This window comes from Arvicanthis niloticus, chromosome X, assembly GCF_011762505.2.
Source record: "Arvicanthis niloticus isolate mArvNil1 chromosome X, mArvNil1.pat.X, whole genome shotgun sequence".
NCBI classification, from domain to species: domain Eukaryota; kingdom Metazoa; phylum Chordata; class Mammalia; order Rodentia; family Muridae; genus Arvicanthis; species Arvicanthis niloticus.
Window position 1 is genome coordinate 37,891,250 of NC_047679.1, and position 23,036 is coordinate 37,914,285.

Below are 23,036 nucleotides of genomic sequence, written 5' to 3' on the forward strand. Positions count from 1 at the left end.
TGCTGTTGATTTCCCCACCACAGGTGTTTCTTTGTTGAATGCTTGTGAAATTCTATAAAAGATTAGCTCACACTCTGCAAATATTTAGTTACTAGTTTATTTTTATAGTCAGTACATTGGTTTTGGATTTATTACCATGGTTTCATAAGATCTGAATAAAACCATGAACTATAAAATAAATAATAGTGGAAGCTTTATAGATTCCCAAACTAGGAGATGTTCTAAATCATGTGTGTGTGAATGTGTTTATGTGTGTCTGTGTGTCTGTGTGTCTGTGTGTGTGTGTGTGTGTGTAAAAGCCTAGGAAATGTAAAATATTAAATAATGTTACAAACATTAAATACACTTTAACTTGTCTTAGTTAAAGGAAATCAACTGTATTCATCTCTGTGTCATTATTGTGTGCAATACAAAAATGGTATTTATAAATCATTTTGTGAAATGTGATATAATCTGTTGTTTATTGGTTATTACTGTTTGTATGAAAGTCTCTAAAGGAAATACATTTCTAAGGAATAAAATTTTCCTCTATAATAAGCAATGGTAGTTTGAATGGAGTGCTATAAAACAGTTTTGGGTATATTTGGGTCTTTTATTTCAACTTCTGTTTTATCACTAAATAGAAAGCCAATAAATAAAAACAATAATTAAAAATGATAACTCATTTTTCTTTGCATAGTCTGGTATCAGATCTACTGGCTCACTAAAACCAGAGCTCAAAATAATTTTAGCATATATATCAACCACAAAGCATTCACTATCAATTAATCAACACTTCATGGTTATTCCAGCAATATCAATTTCTCTGAAATTAGGCATTTCAAAACCATTAAAGCAGAGAGTAGTATGTAGCTTTCAGTTGCAATGGTCTTCTTGACCATATATGAGCTCCGAGCTGGGAACCTGGCACTGTCAAAAGAAAAAAATCTTATCTTTTGTTCACAAATAATATGATTGAATTTTGTGAATCCCTTAAAATTGCACAACTCCTAAAACTAAAACAAACTTGCAGTCAAAAACAAAATCACAAAATGTCAATTGTGGTTAGTATACACTGATTGAACAATCTAAAAAGTTAAATCAATACCAATTTTAAAGGCATAAAAATAAACAACTTAAAAATTACTTTAACTATGGATGTGAAAGACTTACAAACTGAATGTTATACATCATTCTTTTAAAAATTAAACAGTACTTAATAAATAGAAATATACTGAAAGGAATGTATTGGCCTGAGCCAGGTAGACTCCCATGACAGGCAGTAAACTAGCAGTTCAGGAGACCAGGCTTGAGTTTCTACTTTCCAAAACTGGACAAGTCAGTTACTGGAGCAACAGCAGGCTTAGGTCAAGAGGTACTCCTCCCCAGCTTGCAAAAGGGCAATTAGCCAAGCTTGTGGACAAGAGGTTAAATGCTACCACTCCTTAGCATGAAGTAAGAATAGTTAGTCAAGAATAAATCATAGTATCACCCAGACCCAGAGATAAAATCCCACCAATCAAGATATAGATCACCTACCCCTCAGTAATGTTCCTCTTTTTGGCTTTAAAACTGAATCCTCAAGTTCAGTCAGCATCTTCACATCTGGATGGAATTGGTCCCCTGCATGAAGGAATTTGTTTAATAAGTGCTCTTTGCTTTTGCATATTATTTGAGTCTGAGATATTTTTCTTCAGCGATTTGCAGACCTAAAAATATCTCATTTTACTTAGATCAAAATATAATATTTTTAAGATCCAATTGGTATCCAAAATAATCTGTAAATTCAAATTGATCTCCCAATGATTGTTTTTTAAAATGTTTTAATTGAATATAGAAATGCAAGGAACACTGTACTGATTTGAATAGGAATGGCTACCATAGATTTATGTGTTTGAATTCTTGGTCCATAGGGAGTGGTACTATTAGTTGTGACATGATTGAAGTATGTATGTCTTTGTTAGAGGAAGTGTGTCACCAGGGGTGGGCTTTGAGATCTGAAAAGCTCAATGTAGGCTCAGCGGCTCATTGCTCCCTTTCTTCTGCCTGCTATTACAGATATAGAACACTTACCTCCTTCTCTAGCACCATATATGCCCACATATCATTATGTTTCCTGTCATGATGATAATGGACTAAACATCTGAAACTTTAAGCCAGCTAAAATTGTTTTTATTTTAATAAGAGTTACCATGGACATGGTGGTTCTCCATGGCAATAAAAAGCATAACACATACACAAAATACAGAAAATAATGTTGAAAAGAAACAAATAAATAAATTTATCGAGTTTTTAAATTATTTGTATCTTAATTTTGTAAAATATCTAAACAATAGTCATAAAAATAATCACATAATGAAACTAATTGGGAAAATCAAAATAAATTTTTACATATAAGGACAAAAGAGGATCCAAAAGCTTCCAATGAGAAAAGTAAAGTATTTACATCAAATGGTGATGACATTTTGACATCCACATGGAAATAATGAGTGAGTAGGGACCTGAAACACCATGTACAAAAAAACTTAACTGAAAATGCATTAAATATCTGTGTAAGTTCTAACAGTATAAAATTCTCAGAAGCAAAATATAAAAAATTATTCTGACTATTGCATTTGGCAATAATTTCCTGGAAATAACACAAAGTAAAATGCTATTCTAGAGGTCAGGCTGAGAGGCAAATTGAAAGTTGTTTAAGGAATAATATAGTTTCATATTTTCAAGCTAAAAACATTCTAGAGATTTGAATCACAATAATGTGATGCTGGAGAATTAGCTCAGTGGTAGAGCATTTGTTTAGTAAGTACTCAGCCCTGGGTTGAGCTCCCTATACAGAAATTAAGTAGCAATAAGCTGTCTCAATACAAGACTACTGAAGTGTATATTTATACATGGGTACTGTGGCAAATTTTGCATTGTGTGGGTTGTGTTTCAAATGAAGAAATATGTCTATAATGATTTGATAATAATATTGTCCATTCAACTTTTCTCTTATAAGAGAATAAGGTTCCTAATGTTATTTAATAAAGTTTACCTAAAACATTCACCTAGCCCTGCTGCAACAGTCACCAAAATTAGCATTTATTCCCTATAGGTATCTCAGCAACTTTGAGAGAAAGAATTTCTAAAATATGGTGCATCTTTTCTAAGAAAACTTAAATCAGTGTGAATTTACCACTACAAATAAGGCAGCTAGTCTTATCCATGCTTCAGATAGGTTTTTTTTTCCCATCATGACAAAAATAAGCCTGTCCTGCCTAAAGGGACACTTATTTGTAAATCAGAAAATTCTTTCTGTTAAATTGCCAATAAACAAAATGCTATTTTTTTGCCAATTGAGCTATTTCATATTTCAACTCTTGGGCCCCATGTTAGTATATCAGTTTCTTGGAAGAAGTTAGTGCAATTCAGGGATCATTACTTTTCTTATAACTGTAAGAATAATAGAGCCTCAGAAGCTTTGCTCCCTTTAAAATACATGCCTCTGAGCAACACATTTTGCAATAAAGAATTTTCCCTTTTTTTAAAAACATTACTTGTAAGCCTACATAATACTTTTTCTTGGTGGTAGAGAAGAGGAACAGGTGATCTTTTATGCTTTCTTCTTCCTTTAAGGAAATCAGTGTAATCTGCTCATTTTATCAGATAATATTATGAATGTATTTGATTTGACAAACAACTGGTGCTGTGACTATTAAGACGCTATACTCTTAAAGGAAGGAGAAAATAATATTAAGGATGTTTAACAAGACACAGAGAAAATTTATTTTATAATTTTACTTTAAAATATGTAATTAATATATAAATATGTATATAGATAGTTTAAATGGAGTTACCTCACAAGGGTATTCCTTCCCCCAGGAGCCATATACTATTTAACAACATTCTCAGTGTCAGCCAGTGGACACTTACCTTCAAGTTATTGATCACAGAATTCCAAGAAAATCCCAAGGTGATATAGGTTATTGTTATTGTCCTTGGTTGCCTGCCTGAGCTTTGGTCACATGACCTTAAGGAATCAAGCTGCTATTAACCTGGAATCTATCTCCAGGAGAGATACCTCTCATTGATTCAGAAGGTGTTATACAAGATTCCAAGAGTAAAAACCATATCAACATGGATGCAATAGTTGCTGAAATACCTACCTAAGAGGAGATACAACCTGTAGAGACCATATCTAGTTGACAAGCATGGCCATCATTTGAGAGATAGAGCCATCTACCCATCTCAAAATTTTAACTCAGAATTGTTCCCGTCTAAAGGAAATGCAGAGGCATAGTGGAGCAGAGACTTGAGGAAAGGCCATCTAAAGACTGCCCCACCTAGGGATACATCCCATCTTCAGACACCGAACCCCTATATTATTTATTGCTAATGCCAAGAAGCACTTGCTGACAGGAACTTGATATAGCTGTCCCCTGAGAGGTTCTGCCATTGCCTGACCAATACAGATGTGGATGCTTGTAGCCAACTGTCAGACTGAGCATGGAGACCCCAATAGAAGAGTTGGACTGAAAGAGCTGAAGGGGTTTGTAACCCCATAGGAAGAAGAATAATACCAACCAACCAGCCCCCCATAGATCTCTTAGGGACTAAACCACTAACCAAAGTATACACATGGAGGGACCTATGGCTCCAGCTGCATATGTAGCAGAGGATGGCTTGTCTGACATCAATGGAAGGAGCAAGCCTTAGTCCCTTGAAGGATCTATGCCCCAGTGTAGGGTAAGGTCCTACTGGGCAGGAGGGAGTGGGTGGTGGGTGGGTGGGTGGGAAAACACCCACATAGAAGCAGTGGGAGGGGATGGAATAGAGGGCTTCGGGGTGGGGACCAGGAAATGGGATAATATTTGAAATGTAAATAAATACCCAATCAAAATGTAGTTTTTAACATTTTTCTTTCTTCTGTACATTTAATATCCTCCTCCTATTCCTTCTTTCTTCTTGTTCTTCTTTTAGTTCTTCTTGTTCTTCTTCTTCTGTCTCCTTCTCTTCTCCATCTATTATACATAGATGTGTTCTTTTTGAGTGTTGTAGACTGCTACATATTTTGCTCATGTATTTTTTTCAATGTATTACTTTGACTGAGTGAACTAATTACACTTCTGTGTCCCAAAGCCTCACTTGATCTCTTTTACTACATCCATTCCTTTACCAAGGCTTTGAGTGAGGTTTATATTTTTATTTTTTTATTATGTGTTTTAGTTTTAAATGACTTAACTGAAAATTTTATTTCAAGTAATATTTTGTTTTGGGTTTTTAATCATAATTTATACCCCTTAATTATATTCTATTTTCTGTAGAATCTTGAAATATTTTAGGTAATTGACTCATTTGTGTGTTGTTTGGTTGTTTGCTTTATTTTGTCTTGATTTGTGTTTTCGTGTGTGCATGTGTCTGTTTTCATGAAAAAAATAAACATTTATTCATTTACTCTTTGAGTCTTTGAGTTCCTTGCTGTGTATATCTGTGCCACTGTTAAATGGATATTTTGATCTCCATTTACATTTAGTTAATTTATCAAGTTTTGAATAAATTCAATAATTCACAGATTCAGTCTTTGAGCTACTCAGTGGTGACACGTGAATAGGATATTAGAAACAGTCCTAACCAGACATGATGGCATACATTTTCAATCCCAGGACTCATGATGAAGAGTCAAGCAGATTTCAATGAGCTCAAATCCAGCTTAGTCTAAATTGTGAGTTCCATTGCCAGCCAGAACTACACACTGAGATCCTTTTCTCTCTCTCTCTCTCTCTCTCTCTCTCTCTCTCTCTCTCTCTCTCTCTCTCTCTCTCTCTCTCTGTGTGTGTGTGTGTGTGTCTTTCTTTCTCTCTCTCTTTCTCTCTCTCTCTCTCAAAAATAAAAATAAAAAAGAGTATTTCTAGATCATGCAGGGATGCTTGTAGCTTCTGAACTCAGGAACAAATCATATGTACTGTTACTACAAATTTTATGACTTCTGTAGATGTCTTACAGGATTCTGCATGTAGTCCTTAAATGGTAGTTGCTAATGTGGAAGTGAGAGTGGATTCTTCTACCTGGAGAAGGTGTCAGATCACTATTTGTTTCTCAGATATTGGGAGTGGTGTCACAAGGCCATAATGTGGGGGTGGGGTGGGGGCAGAGATGGTTACTACCTGGGAAAGGTACACAGGATCCCATGTGGTTCTAGATGATGCAAGCTCTGTGCATGATGCTTAGGTGGCCAGGAATGTAATTATAGCAAATGGTGGATGCTACCTGAGAAAGGTTTGCAAGATTTTATGTGATCTTCAGGTACTTGGTCAAAGGCATAGATATGATAGGGTCATTGTATTGGAGAGATGAACAGGTTCTGTGTGATCCTCAAACAGTGGGTATTACTACTTGGTCAAGGTATTCAGGACTCCATGCAGTCCTCACATACTTCTTGTTAACTTAAAGGTGCTTAAATTTCCTCACAATTTTTTAAACTGTAAAATGAATAATTATAGTCAATGCTTTTGGTATATGAATAACTTTTTTTTCAAACAGTTAAAATATATTTGATACTGACAATTAAATAATATTAACTATCATCAATATTATTTCTGTTATAATTGCTGTAAACTAATATTTCATAATCTTATCTCTAACCTGTTCTACTTCCATTTCAACCCCCTAGAAGAATCAACACATAGTAAAATACAACCACCTTGCTTCCACATAAAAATCTGTCTACTCGTGTGCATAATATTTTCCTATAATTCCCAAGACAAAAGACATATGTACTCATTAGGTAAGAGCTTCCATGTCTAGATATTATTTTTATCTCTCTGATGACACCCATACATTGACATCATATTTTATGAGAGTCAATAACTGTAGTATCCTTGGTAAATTATTTTTATTAAATATTATAAACAATTTTTATTAAATTATTATTTTTATTTTTATTATTACTTTTATTCATGAGAAAATATATTATGGCTACACTCATTTTTGTAAGTATATTCACAAAATGGGGAAAAGGAACAATTTTCTGATGTGCATGTAAGCAAATGTTCTAGTGAATCTAAACCTCCCAGGAAAAACACCTAATTGCTGACTAATAGTAGCTAATACACAAAAACATTGCAGCCCTCACCTCATAGAAACAATTCTGTGATATATATTCTTCAGTGTCCTCAAAAATCCCCATGCAGCATTAATGTAAAGTTACTCACAATGATTGCTTGAAAATAAACAATGTATAGATGCTGTATCTTATATCATCTTCCTATATGTCCAATAAAAGTATTTTTTCTTTCTGTCTATACCAGTTTTATGGAAAATATTTTTATAAAATATATTCTGGTCATGGTTTGCCCTCCTCTAACTCCTCTCAGGGCCTTACCTATGCATGCAAGTCCATGCTTTTTTTCTCTCTTTAGAAAGAAAAGAGAAAAAGAAAAAAATGAAAAACAAAAAGGGCACGCAAACAAAACAATCAGAATTTTTTTAAAAAACAGAGGAAAGACGTGATACATTCACAACAAAAACATAAAAACACAAAATTAGAAAATATAATATACAAGGCAAAAAGCAGCAAGGTAAAAAGTATCCAAACAAAACAATATTATACAGAAAAGCCATAAAAATACAATTAAGTTTGTTTTATATTGAATATCTACTGGAACATGGGGCCTTCCTTAAGTGTGATTTATATATCCAGTATGACACCCTATTTGAGAGAACTAATTTTTCCTTTAAAAAATATTGTCAACTGATAATAGCTTCTTGGTTAATAGTGGGAGATCTTGTATCCTTCCTCTTCTTAGCACTGGGTCCTCATCTTTTTGGACCTGTGCAGATCCTTTTCATGTTACCATAGTCTCTGTGGGTTTTTATGTTCATTAGACTGGTTATGTCTCAGAGGTACTGTTTCCTGGGAGCCATTCATCCACTTTGGCTCTTAGAATCTTTCTTTCTCCTCTTCTTCCCAGATCCCTGAGCTGTGAGTGGAGGGGGTTGATGAAGACATCCTTATTAGGACTAATTGTTCCAAAATCTGTCAGTGTCTGCACATTGTCTCTGTGTTATTCCCCATATACTTAAAGAAGGAGCATATGATGGATGTGTAAGACATTGATTCATGGGTATAGCAGAATATCCTTAGGACAAATCTTCTTAATTGCCTTGGTTTAAAACTAAATTTATACTGTTTTAACTCATTGGTCAAATTCACCATATGTACAAATCTAACTGCAGAGTAGGCTATAAAATAAAGACAAGAAAATTGATCAGTACCAACTGTTTTTAATGTATTGACCTATTTTTTTCTGACCAAATTTAATATGGCTCAAAAGTTTAGCCCATTATATTAAGTCAGTGGGCTTCATTATTGATTCTATATTATATTTTATAGTCTTTTGTTCATTATAGAAACATAATATCCTCTTGGTTGGCATAAAACTTTGGTAAAATTCTTAACTTCTAAAATAAAATCTTCCACCTTTTTTGATTCCAACCTGTTTTTCCATTTCTATTTTATTTTTTGTGGCAATGGTAAGGCATATAGAATGTTGTTTTGAGATGAATACAAAAAAATGAACTGATTATATAGAGACAAGCTAATTAACATTCATCTCTTCATATATTATTATATTTGATATGTGGCTTGATAGAATTAGAGTAATTTAATTTTATATTTGTTGTTTTTGACATTTTTATGATTGTAGCTTGTTACAAAAGCAGTTGTCAAAAATATCTTACTGATTTCTTGCGGGTGTTTAGAGTTTCAATGTAAAATTGCTGAGAATGTAAATGTTAAATGCTTCTGAGTTAGGTGCATAGCATTATCACGAACCTGTGTTTGCTGTGCACATGGCCTTACAACCTCAACCATAAGAACATTTTCTTGCCACAAAAAGTGATGACCATGTCAGCTAATTATTATGTGAATTAGATTTATTTAGCCACACTGTAATGCATATAATTACAAAATATGCTGTACAAAATGTAGGGGGTAAGTGAAGTCCAGAGTGAATGTGCACTGTTTGACATGGTCATGACCATTTCAAGGATCAATGCTTCAGCCCCATGTAAGTAGTAGAGCTTTACCTGGGTGAGGTTTATGGGGTGGCATAGCATTTCTCTGGTGTGAAGGTAAATGTTGTCTGTGTGTGCAAAAAAAAAAAAATGTGTCTGTGTCCACTGTAGCTTTCTCCCCACAGATATTTACAGCCTGAAGTCTATTCCCCTACAGGGACTGTTCCTACTGAGATTAGTTAAACCTACATTCTTCTTAAGCTACGTATAATAACCTTACATCCTTCGTATCAGTATGTAATAATTCAGCTCCCCTCTTTGGCTCTATGCAATAACCTCAACTCCCTCTCCAAGTGTATCTAATAGAGATACTGTGTTTCCTGTGTGCAATGGCTTCCCCATCCAAGAACCCAAAACAGGTATTTTAGGCATTTTGTGCTGTATCCACCATTTCTTTATTCACTAGCCATTCATAGGCAGTTTTGTGATCCAAGTTGTGCAAGAGCATGGCATCAAATAGATATGAAATTCTCATTTCCTTCCACAGTAGTAGATTTACATATGCGTTTTTTTCAAATGGCCTTTAGCATTATTTGTCACTCCCCATGATCTCTCCTATATCCTGCCTTCTCACTCCCCACTCCATTTAGTCTTTCATATTCTATTATTTACTTTTTACTCATTATCTTTGATTTCTATCTCCTATCCCTGGAAAGACAACCTCCATGGGTCTTTATTAGTTTCCTGATTTCTATGGATGATCTAAATAAACATCAGATACCTATCATTTCAAAGCAAATATCCAAATATGAGAGAAAATTTGTGATTTTTGTCTTTCTGGGATTGGGTTATATCACTCAAGATGAATGTTTCTAGTTTCATCCATTTATGTGAAAATTTCAGTTTTATTTTTCATAACAACAGAGTTACTTTACAATGGTGGAACAATGCCCCAACTAAATATCATAGACTGGCAAATAATAGGTTGTCTCTTTTGAGGTATTGCATAGTGGCACCCCATAGATGGCCACAACATACAGACTATTGCCATTGAACTTGGTTACCCTCTAGTACTTGACAGTAACATTTTCTTCGTAATGACACCACACATTTAAGTCATAGAACATACAGAAATCAAGCTGATGCTGACAAGGACACCAGAAGAGAAAAGTAGTCATCAATGATACCTGTGAATCCTGTGAGCTACAACAGTGACACATGCCTTACTACATAAGTAGGGCAATAGTGCCATGGATGGTATGGAAATACCATGTTCTAATTGAATTAAAGCCCTAGTACACAAAATGAAACCCATACCTGGCACCATTATTAGGTCCAGAAACATTTCTTAGAAAAGCCATAAGCCTTAAGAGAGTGGTAGGCCATAGTCCCTATGAGAGAACCTACTACTATTATTTTGCTAAATTGACGTAGTATTCAATTGACTCCTAATGACTTACCTATATAGCCATATATTAGTGTATCTCCCATCCCTCATCAGAGAAGCTTCTTGCAGTGAATGGCAATAATAAAGAGATACCCCACTATGAGTTTACAGTGCAGAAAAAAAAAAAAAGACTATAGAGTACACAACCGTAAATGAAAAGTCTATATCACACCTATTTCCCCAATGCCCAAGGATCATCATGGAACTAGATATAGAAAGACTGTAAGAATAAGAGGCATTGGAAGACTGGCTATAAGGAAGTAAATTTTATATTTTTCCCACTTATTTGAAAAAATGATGGAATTTTGATAGTACATACTGAATGTATATATTGTTTTATGTAATATGAATATTATGACAGTGTTGGACAATTTCTCTTATCAAGATGTTTTTCTAAAAGGTTTTTATTATGAAAGAAACAAAAATGTTAAAACTTAAAAATTATTCTGAATAGAATTAAAAGTATTTACAATAGTGAAAATTAAAATAATTTAGTATAAATGTAATTTTAGATTTATTAGATTATAGTTAAAGAGAAAGAATTAGAAGTAAAGATGCATAAAATCACTGCAAAATGTCTTTTAGATACAACTAAAGATTGAGAAAAAAATTATTCAAACAAAAAATTCTCTATAAAAATGAAAACTCTTAGTTGAAAGCTTGGAATGTAATACAATGGTATAATGCTTGCTTATATTATAGTCTTAAAATTATCCTGTTATACAGTGGTAGAGTGCTTGCTTAGCTGGATTCCAAAACAGTTGAGAAAAAATCTATAGAAGTATTAAACTGTTAGAGAATAATGATTATATTTAAATCATACATGCCTAATAATGTAGTTTTAAACTATATAAAGCACACACTGAAAAAATTATATAGGTGATTTCAAAAGCACTATCAAACCGAGGATCCTTAAAATATATCAGCAACAAAGAGTGGGTTGACAGTATTATTTAATAAGCAAAGTGTGTAAGATTTGCATCCCATAATAGGTTAAGTTTTGAAGAATGTTTGTATGTCTGTATAGATAAACATCCAAATAGAAAATATTATATTCATTGCTTGATGCCCAATGGGGTATTCACTAGAGAAGACTGATCAGACATGAGTTCAAGGCAATAGTAAAGTCTTTATTATGCAGCCAGAACTATACTAGGTGTTTGGGATCACAGTATAGCACCAAGCATTTTTAAGGTGAGCTTGCACACACACACACACACACATACACACACACACACACAAAACCATATTGTGACTTGATGTACTTCAGTTAAAAAGAAGAGTTAGCCTGCAAAAAAAACAAAGTTAGCATGCTTAAAGATTTTCCTAGAACGATAAACTGATGGAATAGGTCTTTGCTTTTATTTTGGGAAATGGTGCTGTTTATATGCTGTATTTTAAAGCCTGAAGGGTACTTGTATCATGGAGTCAGTTGTGCTAAGTTATGGGAGACTCCTAAATTCTAAATTCTAATTCTAGAGGCCGGTTATGGAAGGTTATGTTTCCTGTAAGAACCTGAAGAACACTGAAATTTAACATCTCTAGACTAAAAACAAATGACAATGTAGTGTCCTTTTCCCCCTATTCAGTCTATTTCCAAGTCTGCAGCCAGAGTCACCTTGTGAGTTAAATCGGTCACACTTTAAAATTTCACCTAAGAGTCCTGGATGCGTTTCTTTGACTTTATCACTTTCTCTTTCTCTTACTGCTTCTTTTTCAGCACAATGGCCCATGTTGCTCTAATAATTTACAGAACCGGCTTCTCCTGAATGTTTCACTAGCTGTTGCTTCATCCATGACCCTTCAGTTTCTCCTATAGGTATTACTCACAAATGTTTGCTTTCAGTTGAAACTTTCACCATGCACTTTTGTAATTCAATGTCTGTCCATATTCCACCTAGTTATTGTTATCTAAATAATTTTATTACTTGTAAAATCTTGTTTATCAACTGTATCTCTTTATAAAATATAAACTACTATAACCACAGTTTTATCTAGTTTTTTATAGTTATAACTTGTTATGAACAATTTCTGATACTTTGTTCATATGATATAAATACTGACTGAAAAAAAAAAGAAATGAAGTTTAAACTTTAAAATCACCATTGTACGCCAGTAATTGTAGCACTGACAGCTTAAGTGGAAAGATCATGGTTTTGAGGCTAACCAGGACCATCCATACAACTGAGACCCTGACTCACAAACAAAAATAATAAAATAAAATAATTTATTATTTACAAATAGAAAGCAAGAAGGCCACCAGGTTGTTAATAAAATCCACTCTTATTTTTCTGAATGGAATGCATGTATTTGATTTTTGTCTTCCCCATTGAGTTTACATTCTTGGTTTTCTTAGTGAGTACAAGGACCTCTTTGCACCCAGTAGGGAACTCTTAGCTCAATAAATGATACTTACACAATCAAAAGACTATAAGATTCATAAAAGTTATTGAATGTTCTTTTATGGATCACTTATTTCATACCTTACTGCACCAACTACTTTCATGTTATATTTTATGTTTCATTTGGGAGCTCCCTCTTTTGGAGCTGTATTTTCTACCTCACATTCCAGAAGTTAAACTATCAAGTGTTACTTACAAAAACTCCCCTGCACTCACAGGAGTGAAACCTAAGAATACAAGGTAGTTAACCATCTAAGCATCTATCATGACTAGTGTAGTATATGAGCCAATCAACCAAACAGTGTTTCCTCTCTACTTCCCTCTGATGAAAAGGAAACTCATTCTGAGATGTATTTATGTAAGTCTTCATACGATGTAAATAATCATTTAAAAAGCAAAAAGAAAGAAAACAAAAAGAGGAAGAACAACAAAACTGCAGTTCTAGTGGAATACAAATTAGAAAACATTTTAGTACTGTCCAATAAAAATAAGCAAGAACATACAGTGCTGGCTAATTTTATGTCAACTTGAAGTTTAAAGACATTTATAGAAGAAGGAACATCAATTGGGAAAATACACTGAATTTTCTTATTTAGTGATTGATAGAGATGGATATAGCCCATTGTGGGTGTTGACACCCCTTGGCTGGTGGTCTTGGGTGCTTTAAGAAATCAGTATGAGCCAGTCATGGGGAGTAAGCTAATAAGCAGTATTCTTCCATGATCTCTGTATAACTCCTGCCTTCAGGTCTTTGCTTTGAAATTCTTAATTTCCCTAGATGATGGACTACAAACTGTAAGATTAAATAAACCCTTTTCTTCAAAACTTGTTTTTGATTATGTCACTTTACCACAGCAATACAAATCCTAACTATGACTCACACTTTATGACCCACAATTCCACTCTAGCATATAAGCCATGCACAAATGCAAGAGATAATAAGTAGACATAAGTTATTGGCATCATTGTCCTAAGAAAGGGTAAAAATAGAAGCAGCCTAACTGGCATTCAACCACAAAGTAGAAAAATAAACATTAATTGTATGATGTTTAGTGTCAAATGTCAACTAGATGAGCTCTGGAGTCACCTGGAAGATGGGCCTCTGAGAATGACTGTAAAGGATTTTCTTCATTAAATTAAAGGAAGTTGGAAGACCTGGCTAATATGGGTGACACTATTCCATTGTCTGAAATTCTGAACTGTATAAAAAGAATATCCTGAGCTCAACAAATATATCTATTATTTTTTGCTTCCTAATAGGGATACAATGTGAAATATATCATCTGTCTAAAGCTCCTGCCACAAGGACTTGTCCACTATGATAAACTTTATCCTGGGGCTATAACCCAAAATAAACGCATTCTTCCTTGAATTGCTTTTGCAGAGTATTTTATTACAGCAACAGGAAAAGTAACTGAGATATATGGACAAGTGTTCTTGAACATAATACAACAAAAATTGTGAATAGTTGCTGTTATGTTAGAATGAATAAAGTTTGTAAGAGAGTCACAGGAAAATACATGTTGTAGGAATTCATTCACATAGCCATAAGTATAACAAAAGTATAATATATGTTCTTAAAGATATGAAGTAAAATGAAGAGAAAGTTTACAGTTTTGGACGATACATATATAAAGACGGGGAGGAAAGATTAGTAAATCATATAAAGTGCTCTAAGGTACTGCTAATATTTTGTTGTAAATTGGGTGATATAAATAGAGGTTTAGTTAGTTGATATCCATTGTATATATTTGTTCCCTTTCTGAATAAGCTGCATTTTCTAATAAAACTTGAAATTATCAATTATAATCATTTAGAGACTGGAACTTTGCTCAGACCTTGAAGCTTTCAAATAGAGATTACTTTTCAGGAATGAATGAACTCATTTACAATATCAACAGGAGCTTAGATATAATAACCTCTAAGTGACTTCTTATAATGTAGTAATCTAATATCTACCACATATCTAGTGCAATTTTTCCAAAAATCAGAAGCCTGTGAACAAACCCAATGGGAACTTACTTTTTTGTTGAGAACCGCACTAGCCCCACATTCGGGTGGTCAAAAATGTTGAGCAAAATGTTGAGGCCCGGGCTGCCCTGCGTTTGGTGGCCACTGTATCCCGGTCCAAGCTGCCGCTCCGATCCATGGGTCGGGGTTCAGCAAGAGAGAGAGAGAGTGAGGACAGACTCGAAGAATGGAGACCAGACAGAGTGTGTTTCAATCCCGTTTATTCTTCAGTCTCTCTTCCTCTAAGTGTCTCCTAAAAGTGTCTCCTCTGTCTGATTCTCTGATCTGTTCTGTCTCTGCCTTTTATATGTCTCACTTCTAAGCCATGCCTCTAAGTCACACCTATAATCATGCCTTTAGGTCTTGTCTCTAACTCTGATCTCTACACTTCTAAGTTACACACCTTTAATCTCACACACCTTTAATCTCACACACCCAAGGTATCTAAACCAAGATTATTGGAGTGTACTCAGCTGTTGTAGGCTATTGTAATCCAAGTCACATGTCAGGGTATATGGCTCAAGATGGCTGCAAAGCTGATAGCCGCTTTTCTGCTAAAAGTCGGCCCCTAACACTTTTTTTAATAAAAAGTTTTTCATAGAAAAATTATTCACCACTGTCTAATCCATGGGAGACATGTGGAAGATCTTCCTAAACAAGAGAGAGAAAACACATAAAACTTGCAAAGAGTTTGGCACTATGATTTCAGAGACTTTTTTAAAAATTTTGCACATTCCCTGTCCACTGTTAATGTACTTGAGCACCTCTCTCTCTCTCTCTCTCTCTCTCTCTCTCTCTCTCTCTCTCTCTCTCTTTGGTCCCATCTGCTTCCCATGTTACCAAAATTTTACTTTGATTTGACACCTTAGTCAGAAAGATGATACCCCATATTTTGCCTGGTTTTTCCACAGGGAGGATGCCATAGCAGTTTTTCTTTCACCTGCATTTACTTCTTCATCCACATAAAATAATGATATATATATAAATATATATATATATATATATATATATATATATATATATATATATATTTAAAACCATTCATCCTGTCTTTTTATGAGAGTAGAGGAGAATCATGTACCTACATAAAGTTTAGATCTTTTGATTGAATATTCATAGATATTTATGATATCAAATACAAGCATATATGGAGCTCAGTATAAATGTAGTTACCACTGCAGCTATTGAGAAGATAAAACAATGCTAAAATTATACTCAATACTTATAGTTAATGTACCTATATGTAGATTTACTGGTTAAAATTAGAAACAAAATTGTTAAATGAAGGCTTTATAATTTTGAATGCAAATTATACCTACATTAAGATAACAGTATCTACATAAAATGAGATTCACTTTGTATACCCATCTTACCTGCACACTGAATCCTCTGGGGCACTCCCAGATGCCACAAACAGCCTGAAATCCCTGCCAGACCTCCACAGTCCAACTACCTCTCTGCCAATCTTCAGCAGACCTTTAGTCCTGGAACCATACTGCACAAAGATACACACCAGAAGCCTGTCACACCAGGATCAGCAGGATTGGGCCCCTCCCAATACGTACAACAATAGGAATATTTAAGAACTAAAGCCTTCTAGGTTTCTAAAGGCTCTCAAAGGAACACCAACACCATAGCCAGGACTGTATGACATCATCAAAACACAGATATTCTACTACAAAAAATCCTGGATATCCTAACATAACTGAAACATGAAAAAATGACCTTAAATACAATCTTATACATATGATAGGGGCCTTTAAAGAAATGAATGAATCCCTTAAAGAAATACAGAAACATTAAAATCAAACAGGTAGAAGCCTTTAAAGAGGAAACAAATAAAACCCTGAAAAATACAGGAAAATAAAAATAAACAGGTGAAGGAAATAAATAAAAAAATTCAAGACCTGAAAACAGAAATAAAAGCAATAAAGAAAAAAAAAGAAACTGAGGGAATCCTGGATCCAGAAAACCTAGGGAAGAGAATGTAGAAAACAGATGTAGGCATTACCAACAGAATACAGGAAATGGAAGAGAGAATCTCAGGCATAGAAGGTACAATGGAAGAATCTGATACATCAGTCAAAGAAAATGTTAAATCTAAAGAATTCCCAAAACAAATCATCAAGGAAATCTAGGATACCATGAAAAGACCTAACCTAAAAATAATAGGAATAGAAGGAGAAGAGCTCCAGTTCCAAATGACCAGGAAAATTTTTTCAAAGAAATTATAAAATAAAATTTTCCCAACATAAAGAGATGCCTATAAAAACACAAGAGGCTTCTGGAACACCAATTAGACTGGACAAGTAAAGAATATGTTCCTACCACATAATATTCAAAATAAAAAATTTACAAAAGGAAGAATATTAAAAGCAAAAATGGAAATATACCAGATAACATACAAAAGCAGATTTATGAGAATTATATCTAACTTCTCAACAGAGACTCCAAAAGCTAAAAGAGCCTGGACAGATATCTTGCAACTTTTAAAAAACCACAGATACCAATCTAGACTATGATGCCTAGCAAAACCTCAACCACCATAGGTTGGAGGAAACAAGATATTTCAAGAAAAATTCAAATTAAAACAACATCTATCCACAAATCCTGTCCAACAGAAAGTATTCAAAGGAAAACTCCAAAAAAAGAGGATACCTCATTCAAATAAACACAGAAAATAAGTAATCCCATATTAGCAAAAGCAAGGGAGGCACACACAAACACATACACATACACATACACACAAATGCACCCCCCACACACACACACACAGAGAGAGAGAGAGAGAGAGAGAGAGAGAGAGAGAGAGAGAGAGAGAGAGAGAGAGATTCACAGGCATACACTAACACCACCAATATCAAAATATAAGAATCACTGGTCATTAATTTATCTCAACATCAATAGAAAATATTCACCAATATAAAGACACAAGTTAACAGAATGAACATGAAAACAGAACCCATCATTCTGCTACATACAAGAAACACACACAGAAATAAAGATAGACATTACTGCAGAGAAAAGGGCTGAAATAAAAATTTTCCAAGCAAAATGACCCAAAAAGCAAGCTGGAGTAGCTATTCTATAATAAAAATAGAATCCAACTAAATTTCAAGAGACAGAGAAGGATGTTTCATACTCCTCAAATAAAAATTCTACCAAGATAATATCTCAATTCTCAACATCTAGGCCCCAAACAAAAGGACACTCACATTTCTAAAAGAAAACTTGATAAAGCATAAATTGCACATTGAACCCTACACATTAGTAGTAATAAGAGACTTTAATATGCCCCTTCAAGTAATCCACAGGTCATCTAAACAAAACCTATAAACAGAAAAATATTGAAACTTACAAATGTTATGAATCTAATGAAAATAACAGATATTAACAGCATATTTCACCAAACACAAAAATTTATACCTTTTTCTCAATACTGCATAGATCCTTTTCCAAAACTAACCACACAAACGTCAACAGATACAAGAAAACTGAAATAATACCTTGTATCTTATCAGATCACTGTGGTTTAAAACTGGACTTCAAAAACAGAAACACCAGAAAGCCTACACAGTCATGAAAATTGAGCAACACTCTACTCAATGATCTCTGGTTTAGGGAAGAAATAAAGAAAGAAATTAATAACTTTCAAGAATTCAATGGAAAGAAGGCACAATATACCCAAAATTATGGTCCACAATGAAAGCAGTGCTAAGAGGAAAGTTCACAGCACTAATTGTCTCCATAAGAAAATTAAAAAATTCTAAAACAAACAATTTAAAAGTACACCTGAAAGTTCTAAAAAAAAGAAAGAAAGAAAGAAAGAAAGAAAGAAAGAAAGAAAGAAAGAAAGAAAGAAAGAAAGAAAACTATCACAAACTTCTCAAACTTCTGTGTGGACACCAGATCCCAAGACATCTGAACACAGGGACCACTGAACCCAGAGCAGCAGGTAAGAACACTCACACACTGCCCTATGCCTGCTGCCTGCCCCAGACCCATAACTGGGTGCAGACAGCTCTGAGGTTCCAGCAGACGCCCAATCCCCACCCCTGCAGAATACCACTCCCCATCCCACCCCCCCTTACCTGGGCTTGGTGCCTGGAACAGACACCCTCCTGGTCTGCTCCTGTGCGAACATCATATCCTGAGACATCCTTGAGGGACACTTAACTCAGAGCGACAGACACCATAGCCTGAGACATCCTAGAGGAGGCACTGAACTCAGAACAGCGGGTACCCATATTCTGAAAAATACTAGAGGACCCACTGCACTCAGAGCAATGGACACCTTATCCTGGGACATCCTAGAGAAGACACTGCACCCAGAGAAGCAGACAACTAGCTGGTCAGCTACCGTGGAGACATCATATTCTGAGACATTCTAGAGGAGCCACTGTACACAGAGCAACTAGAACTCAGGATTAAAAAAATCACAGCGACATCTGGACCCTGAGGAGTTCAGACACAAGAAAGATAACTGGAAAGGCAGGCTCCAGTCTGAGACAGTGAGTGCAAGCAGCACTAGAGTTAATCAGATGGCGAAAGGCAAGCACAAGAACATAAGCAAAAGAATCCAAAGTTACATGGCATAATCAGAACCCAGTTCTCCCATCATAGCAAGCCCTGAACACCCCATCACACGGGAAAAGCAGGATTCAGAATTAAAATCACTTCTCATGACGATGATAGAGGACTTTAAGAAGGACATAAATAACACTCTCAAAGAATTTAAGGAGAACACAGGTAGACAGGTAGAAACCCTTAAAGAGGAAACACAAAAATCCCTTAAAGAATTATTTCAAAAGCCCGTATTATAAAAAATTGGAAAATCTTAATGAAAAGGACAATCTTCCAGACAGATTCCACTTACCAAAGTTAAATCAAGATCAGATAAACTAAACAGCCCTATATTCCATAAGGAAATAGAGTCATGATGCTTTCTGGGTGACTTGGACTGAGCTACTTCCATGTACTTAAAAAATCCTTTGTAGTTTATTATATACCATAAAAGCTCATGAATTCTCCAACATGACTGCACAAGAAACTAGCTATCATTTCTTGTATTCTTCCTGTCTTCCAGATCTTATGGGTTTTTTTGCCCATATTTCACAATGTGTCCTGAGTCTCAGTGGGGATGTTATGTCTTGTTGGTGGTTGAGAATTCATCTTTAATTTATTCTCAATATTTTAACCAGTCGTGTGTTACCACCTTTTGCTACCTTTTACTGCAAAAAAAGGCTTCTCTTGTTGTAGTTGAGAGTATCATTTGTCTATGGATATAAATAAACAAAAGGTAATTGTAATGTCTACTTAGAACAACAAGAGTTGGTTCCTCTCTATGACCTTTTTTTTCTAAGCATGGACTTTTCATAGAAACTGACAGTATGAGAAATAGATTCTCTCTTATGGAGAAGACCTCAGGTTCGAGCAAAGAGTGATTTGTTACATTCATAGCAGTTGTACCACAGTGGAATAATTAAGCATATCATGATTGGTAGTTTGTTATTTTCATGTAGAGTTTATATGTAGGAAGACCGTTAGTGATGTTTCTCCTCCAGTAGACTATGGTACTATGGAAGCTTGTCAGTACAGAATCAAGCTTTCATCTCACTTCTAGCCTTGTTTTCCTTTATCTTTCAACAAAGGAGCATAATGTCTTTAATGATATGGTACTATATTTTTTAGTGGACACCAGTCAATACATAGGCTTACACCTGATTAAACTGAGTAAAAAAACTATATGCAGAGTACCAACTCATAAATGGGATATTTATATCAAATTCCTTCAAGGCTCATGAAACCTCCTGAAGTAAGGGGAGGGATAATTTATAAGATGTAGTTTGGGAGAACTATTGTGAAAAAGTGTCTTTTATAAGATATAGTTTTGGGAGAACTATTGTGAAAAAGTGTCTTTGAACATGATGAAGTTGTTGCAGTAATGAATCACACTCACTGTGGTTTCTTGTGCAAGAGCCATATAAGATCAAGCCAGTCAACATACTAATATGGAAAGGTGGGAGGCACATGAGACTCCATACTTACCTAAGGAGCCACAAATTTGAGGATTAAGATATGAGAGACATTAGAGGGAGGAAGGGGAAGGATATAATTATATATTTATTTGAAATACATTAAATGAATAAGAAAATAAAATAAGAAATTCAAAGACAATATCCAATTCAATGTAAAAAAACCTAGATCTCTTATATACTTAAAAAGCATATGAATAACTGCACTGCAGTTATATGCCTGAGTTAATCAAAATCAGTATTATCACAAAATAATAACCAGTTATGAGAAATCAGTCAGTCTCTCATTTTCAATGTCAGCCATGTAAATATTGATTACTAGAAGGCCCACTAGCCTGTCCTACATTCTTAATCATCAACTCTAATAATAAAGGACCTTTGTTTCTTTTTAGCTACAAACCAATGAAATACAATTAATTTAATAATGTTTTCCATATTCTTTGAGAATTTTATTTAGTATGTTTTAACTATATTCATTCCTTTCCCTCAACTCCTCCCAGAACTTCCCCCACCTCATTACACAATCAACACCATGTTCTTTCTCCCTTTGTCTCTCCATTCTTAATTTCTGTCTCTCTTTATCTCTCTCTTTGTCTCTGCCTCCCTTTTTCTCAAAAGTAAACAAACAATCAAACAAACCCTGAACAATCTTGGAAGTTTGCATTGGTTCCATGGTTGTCTGTTGTGTGATTCTTGCAAGGAGTCCTGCTCTGGAATGCTTAATATATTCAGTGTTACTCCATTGAAGAAAACTAAGATTTTCTTACCCATCAGAAGTCAAATGCCAGTGTCTTACTGGCTAGGGTGTAGACATCATGCATACCTCCCTGCTCCATACTAAGCTCTGGCTAGAGCTTGTACAAGTCTTGTGCATGCTGTCACACTATATGTGAGTTTCTATGCACTTCTGCCCACATACATCTGGAAAAAAAACTTGTTTTTGAACTATCTTTCAATCCTGCCACCTTTTCTTCCATACAAATCCCTAAGCCTGGGAAGGAGGGGTAAGATAAAGATGTCCCACTTGGGTCTGAACATTCTCAAGTTTCTTATTCTCTGTATATTGACCAGATGTGGCTTTATCTGTTAACTGAAGTTTACTGCAAGAAAAAGCTTCTCTGATGAGGGTTAAGTGATCTGGAGTTGAATTTAAACTCTGGGTTCATGTTACATGAAGTCCTAGATCAGCTAGATAGGCTGAGAGGTCCATAAGAGAGCCAGAGAGGATGAGACTGGCTCTGTGAGTCTTTAACTAAGATACTGATTCTGACTCCATGTAGTCCTGAGGCTCAGTGGTGGGTGTATTGGCTGAAAGTGTGGCAGGGGGAGGGTAGAATCTCTACCAAAAGATGTGGTTTAAATTGCATTCATACTCCAAGATTAAATACAATCATTTAATTTTTGGTTCTCTTTAATGAAACATTTACATGCCTTCCATAATTCTGGAAAAATGCATATTTACTTGTTGATTCTCATCATGCTCTTTTGTGATTTTCCTAAATGATATCTCTAACTTGCTTTTGTATCCATAGACAGTGTTTCTTCCAACACTACTCATTTTCACAGTAGTTTGTATTTGTCAATTAAGCTATAGAAAATATTTCAAATCTGACAGTTTGGCTGGCAAAAGGTAAGGAATTTTAAAGGAGCCACTGGATAAAAATGTAGTTTCATTTTCTTACCTTACCTCTAACTATCATTTCCAGGCCAGTGATAAAGGTCCTAGTCAGTAAGGACTGGTCTTTTTTTCATGATGCTTTTTCGGTGACTTGGACTGAGCTACTTCCATGTACTTAAAAAATCCTTTGTAGTTTATTATATACCATAAAAGCTCATGAATTCTCCAACATGACTGCACAAGAAACTAGCTATCATTTCTTGTATTCTTAAATCATAACATTGATTTTCAAGGTCAAGTTTTAGGAGTAACATCATTTATCATTAGTATATTAGCATACCATCAGAATCATGGCTTGCAAATAAAATCATAACAAAGAAAGTGTTTAGGACTATTGATTCTTCAATAAAATACTAATACTAGTTAAACATGTTGACTAAATTATCAATGAGACTAAAATCACTGACAGTGAGACATGCCAAGAAATCCATATAAAAGAAATCTCATTCTCTGCTAAACATATAATATGTTAAAATGTGAGAACATAGTCT